This window comes from Pholis gunnellus, assembly GCF_910591455.1.
Source record: "Pholis gunnellus genome assembly, chromosome: 16".
In the NCBI taxonomy this organism is placed as follows: Eukaryota; Metazoa; Chordata; class Actinopteri; order Perciformes; family Pholidae; genus Pholis; species Pholis gunnellus.
The window spans coordinates 8,459,896-8,467,142 of NC_136543.1; the positions used below are offsets into that span (position 1 = coordinate 8,459,896).

The 7,247-nt window shown below is 41.1% G+C and overlaps 1 pseudogene across 1 annotated transcript; it reads right to left on the reverse strand.

Moving 5' to 3' along the window:
• Positions 1-2,195: 2,195 nt before the first annotated feature.
• Positions 2,196-6,483, reverse strand: LOC306708416 (kelch-like protein 10; annotated as a pseudogene). The gene is made up of 5 exons: positions 6,332-6,483; positions 5,251-5,740; positions 3,590-4,201; positions 2,720-2,869; positions 2,196-2,544 (listed from the first exon to the last, which is right to left on the reverse strand). The product of its transcript is annotated as a kelch-like protein 10 (transcript).
• Positions 6,484-7,247: the final 764 nt, after the last annotated feature.

Sequence of the window (7,247 nt, forward strand, 5' to 3'; positions counted from 1 at the left end):
GCAGGGAGGCACACCACCACCACATACACATACAAAGGACATGGTGCCGTGAAAAAAGAGAAGAGGACTAAAAAATGGATAGAAATAAGAGAGTTTTTCTGTTGATATGTGTCAAATTCTTGTGAAAAATGTCTTACGTCTCCCCCAACAGAATGACATTGGAGGATTATTTAAACCTGATAAACATTTAAAGTCTCTGTTGTCCCTCAACTTTGCCTGTGAGGCTCGTCAGGATGTAGGCTGCTGAGTCATGATGACACTACGATGGCAACACCCGCACAGCTCTCCCCTTGCTTTACCTTCATATGTCAGGATGATTTTAGAGATAAATACAGTCCTGACCACAAATACTATGCTCGTGTAAACTCACAAAGCCTGAAAATCTGTCATTCAAGACTAAACAATTTTATCAGTTCTGGCTTGCGGCAACTGCTCAGATTATGGTGTGTGGAATTACATTAATTCTAAAGTAGTGTTATCATGGTTGCTAAACTCATTTTATGGCAGACCAAGTGCAAAATGTGGTGAACAAAGTAAGATATTTGGGTCAAATCATCAGGAATGATCTATGTGATGATGACAATGTGCAATGCCAGTCTTGCAAACTGTATCCATTTCATATGTGAAAAAGCCCTCTTTAGAGCCTGATGTACTATGTCCCATGTTTGTCTATTAATGTTCCCACCTTTCACCTGTGCTTGGTGACCTTAACTGGGCTTACACAAACTGACACAGGGTCTTCCTCTCGTCTTTGGAAACATGAACAGATGTCTGTATGTGTATTCATCTCTGTAGACTTGTGAACTGCAATGATTACATCTCCAAGGTTGTTGTCCTCGTTTAGTATCTATTTTATAATTTTGATCTGATATGGACCTATGTGTCTGAAACAACGTTAAATCAAGTAAATTAAAGATCAAAGAAGCAGAACTTATCTTTTTCTTGTCTTTTCTCAGAAGAAGCCACACATGAGTGTGTTTTTTCATCCATTCTCTATACATGTCCAGTACACATTCAAACTACTTTACTTTCCTATGCGGATGTCCAGAAAAACACTCAAGGTGACTCTGCCCAAAAACGAGCAACCAATGCTTTGTCTGTGAGATAAAGAGAAAGACAAAAAAGAGGGAGTAGAGGGGAGGGAAAGAGAGGAAGAGGGAGATTAAGAGAGGGACAGAGAGAGAGAGAAAGAGAAGGGGGGGGGGGCATGCGGCAAAACAGAGAAGGACAGACTGAAGTCATTCAAGCTTTTCTTCCCCCTGAATAATCCCAGTTTTGTCCAAATTTAGTTGGAGGAGATTGTGGAACACCCAGTCCTTGACATCAGCCAGAAAGTCATGCAACAGCACCAACTTATATTCTGACTGAATCTCTCATGTTTCTCTCCCTCTTTCTTTCTCTATATTCTTTTCACCTTCCCTGTTTCTTTTTCTCCTCCATTCCACAGTGATGCAATATTATGTAAATGTCTCCGTCGTTGAGCTAGGATTGTCTGGAAGAGGGTCAAATTGACCCATTAGTACTTTTCTTTGGGGTCTCTGCTTCATTCAAGGGGGACAACCAACAGTACTGTGAATGCTTAATACGTTATACTCTATACGATGAGTATTACAAAAGAGTATTGAAATGATGTGACAACTGATATAAGATATAACACAAATTTCGTTTTCAATTACACTCAAGAAATTCAATTTCTTTTTTTCAAAATTGTAAAATCCTATGGCTAAAAAGTAGGGTGAGAAAGTACTTGGGTGATGCTAATGCATGGTCCAGAGTTATGCTTTCCCGTTTCTGCACATATGCTTCACATGCGCTTTACATGCGCTTCCCCTGACCAATAGGCTATCCTAACCCTAACAATTCGTCCCTTCAGACCATTATACACTAAAGAAGCTTAAAATGAGCCTGCTAACAACATGATCCTGTCCTTGATTGTATGGGGGACAATTGGTCACAGGGATGGTGGTGGACATTTTATTGTATTTAGGAGTTATTGTTTCAATGGTGCACTCTGGATCAACCCTGTGTCTGCAGGTCGGATACAGCCTCCTCCTCACAGAACATACAACTTATAAGTTGCACAAACTGAAAAGTTAAAGAAATATCTGGAGTAACAGCAGTTTAATCCACAAGGAAATTTATTTCATTGTCTTATGTTTAAGTCTTGCCGGGTGGATGAAGGCACAGGGCACTGCTCAGGACTCCATAGACACATCATCCAAAAGTAAAAGCGACTGGACGTCACAGGGGACAATGTACTCGGCCATGTTGGGGAGCTGGGGAGTTGGACACCACACAGCAGCTCAGGGCACTGCGGGAAATCTCCATGTTTGAAGCACTCGTCCACTTATCAGTTGTTGCGTCGTAGTACTCGACGGTGTTGAAGCCATTGAAGCCCCCAACAACAAAGAGCCGATCTTCGAGCACTTCGATGCCGAAGTTGCTGCGGGGAGTTGACATGGGGGACACTTCGTGCCAGGTGTTGTTCCGAGGGTTGTAGGCCTCTACGCTGCACACAAAGGTGGAGCCATCAAAGCCACCAACCTTTGGGAGGAAAAGTGAAATGAAGGTGGAAACGTTTGAGATTGAATCAATTTCTCAACGCCCTTGCAAAGAAGAACACTTGCACTCAACTTTTCTGACTCTGAGTCAAAATAAAACAACTGCTGACCAAATCTCTTCATACGTCACACAGTTAGTCACTGTTTTATGTACTTACTGCATAGACATGGTCTGCATATGCAATGATGCCCATTCCACTGCGCTGGTAGTTCATGAGGGCGATCATTGTCCACTGGTTGGTCTCTGGGCTGTAACATTCAACCGTTTGCAGGCACTCGTTCCCATTGAAACCACCACAAACGTAAACCTGGGGACAACAGAGGGGCATTAAGAGGAGGGGTTTTGGGTAAAGAATCAGTTTTCTTGGCTTCAACTGATTATAAATTAAACTGATATATTTCTACTGTATTGCAAGATGATTCGTGAATTACAGCTGACAATTGTACAACTGATTATTTTTAAACTTTGAAGTATCAATATTGGTAAATCCATTAGGGTCTAGAATCTAATACTTTATATTAACATGCCAATATTTCTTTAAATTATTATCATTATTACCAACCTAAGATAAGCTATAATCAAACTGTTTAGAATGTGATTACATTAAATCAACTAGGTCTATGTCAGTGCAATACATATAATAAGTCAAATGTGTTAAATGTTTAACATGTTGACTTTTCTACTTACACCATCCTCATACAAATGAACTACAGTATAATAGTGCCACACACATCTCGTATCACTTTCATGCACACAACATCATGACATCTTCAGACTTTAGGTGTCTGAAGACCTTTAGTAAGACACTACCCTCTGGCCAATTATTCCATTTACTTCAACACAACCTAAAAAGGTCAAACAGAACCACTAATTGTGTAACTTGACTTGTATCTTATCATTTGGTTCTTTTTACAACATTGCAGTCTTGTTTCAAACAGGTAGAAAATCAAATTAGCAATGTTCCAGTCCCTATCATGCTACTCTGTTACTCTTGAATTACTCCCAGATGCTATTTCACTTCACCCACCTTGTTGTGGAGTGTTGTGCTGCTGGCATCGCTCCTATGCTCTAGCATTGGTGCAATAAGACTCCACTGGTTGGTCTCGGGCCTGTAGCGCTCTGCAGTGCAGAGTTGTGCGTGCCCATCATAACCTCCCATGGCATAGATGCACTCGTCCAGCACAGTGACGCTCACATAGCAGCGGCGGTGGTACATGGACGCCACCTCATGCCAGGTGTGTGTTCTCAGGTCAAACCTGCTCATGCTGTTGAAATAATCCACACTGTCAAAGCCACCAACACAGTAGACACTCCCATTGAGGAAGGCAATGCCGTGAGAGGCACAAGGATGCTCGAGATGGTTTGTCACTTTGATCCAGCAGTCAGCGCGGACATCGTATGCCTCAATGAAGTTTGTTGCATTGTTGTTATTCCAGCCTCCAATGGCCAACAGGACTTCATTAGGCAGGCGAGGACGGGCGAGATGGTTGGAGAGATGAGAGCGTCTGTTTGTCTTGAAGTGACGCATGGTTACAATGGCTTCCCTGACAATGGGCCAGCACTTCACGTTGTTTTTCACCAGCTCATTGGACATCACATTGATCCTCATGTAGTCCATACTCATCAAGGCCAGTCGAACCTACACAGAGAAAACAGGATTGTACTTGAGTCCAGTGTCCAGACCTCTGTAGCTTTTTATAATTATTTTAACTGTGACTAATATTTGCCCTTTTTTTGTTGAATATTCAAAACTGTTAGACTGGTGACATTCTATATTTGTGTTATTGTCAATAAATTCCTTTAAAAGCTCAAAACCAACCATGTGTTAGTCTGTCTCTGAGTACTCAGATTATCTTAGCCTGACTGGGGAACCAAGCCCATTTGTTCCTACTGAAGACATAAATCTTTAATAAATGGTTGAATACTTTAACAAAAAACTCAGAGGAAAAAGCTACATCTGGCCTTGGATACACAGACAATATTTGATGGTAGGATTAACGTGTTGTTAGTTTTGGTCTTTCATTGACAGTTGCGCATTATAGAGCATAACCAGTGTCCTTTCACAATGCTATCATGTATTGCTTTAACATTTGAAAGAACAGGAACAATTTGTATTGGCTGATCTAAGACAGAATTGATCTGGTTTCAGTCTTGAGTTACTCTTAAACAGCAATTTCAGCCTCCCAAACATAGGGTGCTTTCACTCTTGACCTGTTCTGGTGTGATTCAAGAAAACTGGGATGCATTTGCGTGTTTAGTTCAGCTTGAGCTCTTTGTTGTGTGAATCATTTTCCTTTTAAACAATTCAAAAATAGTAAAACGTTGTGACCATGATGATCTACAAGTTGCAGTCTCAACTCATTTCTTTGCGAGCTCTTCGTAACACTAGAGAAGGTAGATAAATCAAGGTGCACTAAAGTGCAGCATGACTTACAGTCAGTCTCTGGAATCTCATTTTCTCTTGGTGGTCCATGTAGTGCTAATGATGTAGGATGTCAGTCACTAAAAAAAGCTACCAGGCTTGAACACAAACTAAGTGAAAGCCCCCTTAAACTAGACTTGGACTTGGGATTAACCTTAATTTGACTCAGGTGATTTAATTAACTGTCCTGTAATCAGGATAACACCATCAGCCAAATGCAGAAGATGTAAGTGTGAACGAAATCTGGTGACAGAAGGTTATCATACCTTAGACAAGAGTACTGCGATGTGCTCTTTTCGTTCTTCAGGTACGTGGGCGATCCAGCGAAGGATGGCCTCATACGCAATGCTCTCTTTTCTCACATTGAGGTCGTTTCTACCGAGGATGTCAGTGAATTGCTGCACGGAGAGCTGCAGGAACTCTTCAGAGAAAACAACCTTCTCAAAGTGATCAATGATGTAGCGGTAGGCCTTGTGCTGCAGTTCGGTGGCGAAGCAGATGCCGGTGAACTGAAAGATACCGATGCAGTTCTCTGGGCAGAGCAGCTCCCCCAGGTAGTCGCAGCAAGTTCGCACCACGCCCATTATGTTGAGCTGATCGGCTGCCAGCAGTAGCTCGTGCACATTTTCTTCCGTCACAGAAACAGCGCCGGTGTATGCAAACTCAATGATGAGCTGCATCACGTTAGGAGACAGGCCGGGTATGTTGAAGACCTTTCTGTCTGTGTCTGGAGGTGGCGTGCTTCTGAAGAGAGCGCTGCGGGTCAGGATGAACACACAGCAGAGGATTAAAAAACGGTCAGATTTTCTTCTCATCTTCACATTGTAATATTACATTTTGTATCTTATTTTGGTTTTCTTTTGTGATCTCTCTGGAATTGTTTCACCACCATCTACAATTCATTTCATTTTCTTGCAGCTGTGAACAGCTTCTCCATTTGTGTGTTGAATCGACCATCTCTGTTGTGTGTGTGTGTGTAATTAGATTTTTAAATTAATTAAGTCACTTCCTAAAGACAAAAATTCTCAATGCTACTACCTAATAAATTCAACTTAAATAAAAAAAAAATTGCAATCTGCAATCAATGTACACTCCCAAACACTCCCAAATTTCACATCATGGAGGTTGATATTTAGTTGTATTCAACTGAATGGCAGCAAGAACCTTCACTTATCTTTCACCAACCTCTTATTTTATATATTCTCCTGTACGTCAAACTTTTTTTTATCACAAATGCTACATGAACCTATGTAACTCATCAGACTTCAGATCATTAACTATTACTTTCTGCACATTTGAAGGATATACATTCACAAGATTCCCCCTTGTATCAGAAAGATAACTCACAGGAAGTACGGGCTGCATTTACACAGGATGACCCTGTGGATTTCAAACGATACGTCCTCCACTTTGATGACTGCGTCGCAAAATCTCCCCTCCAGGCGGAGCTCATTAAACACTGAGCTTGACATGTGTGGAAATTTGTCCCAGTAGCTCATCTTGATTTTCTTAGTAAGAGTTTTTTTGTTGGCTTGTCTCATAAGCTTCAACAGGTCTTTTGAGTCAAGAGAGATAATGTGAACACAGATCATGATGGGTGCTAGAATTCTAGATCCAAGATTCCATTCCAGAATGGAATCCTATGATATCACTGATGGACTGACAACGTCCAATTCAACCTGTAGACAGCAGGATTGACATACAAGCAACTCAGTTTTGTATGTGTTTTAAAGTAGCCTACATTAGTCTGACAGTACAGGTGGTGTTTCACCAAAGTGGCAAAAACATTATAATTATAACACTATAATTTAGCTTTTGACAGAAGCTTTCAATGAATGTTGCACATCATGTTTTTCTCCTCTTCACTCCTGTTCATCATCTCGCAGTTTAATTACAGATGTCGTCCAATAAGCAACTTGGTCATTTTACTGTTAGTTTAGACTCCCTGGTCACCTTGTTAGGTTCAATACAATCTACTACAATCCACTACAAGAGATCTACCAGATATCAATATTTAGTTTTTGTTCAAACTTTCAGAGAGGTGCTGATTCAACTATTGTTTCAGGTTGAAGTTTGCAGTGCTATACATGCATCTATGCAGGAAGCCATTCATGCATCAACACACACTTACAGAGTCAAATACATATTCATTGCCCAAAAATCTGCAGTAACTCCCTGGTATTAAACCGCTGCCTTCCTCAAGGGCAAACACAGCAGGTAGCCTGAGATCTAATTAGCAAGTTAGCCTTTGGTTGACTGAGTA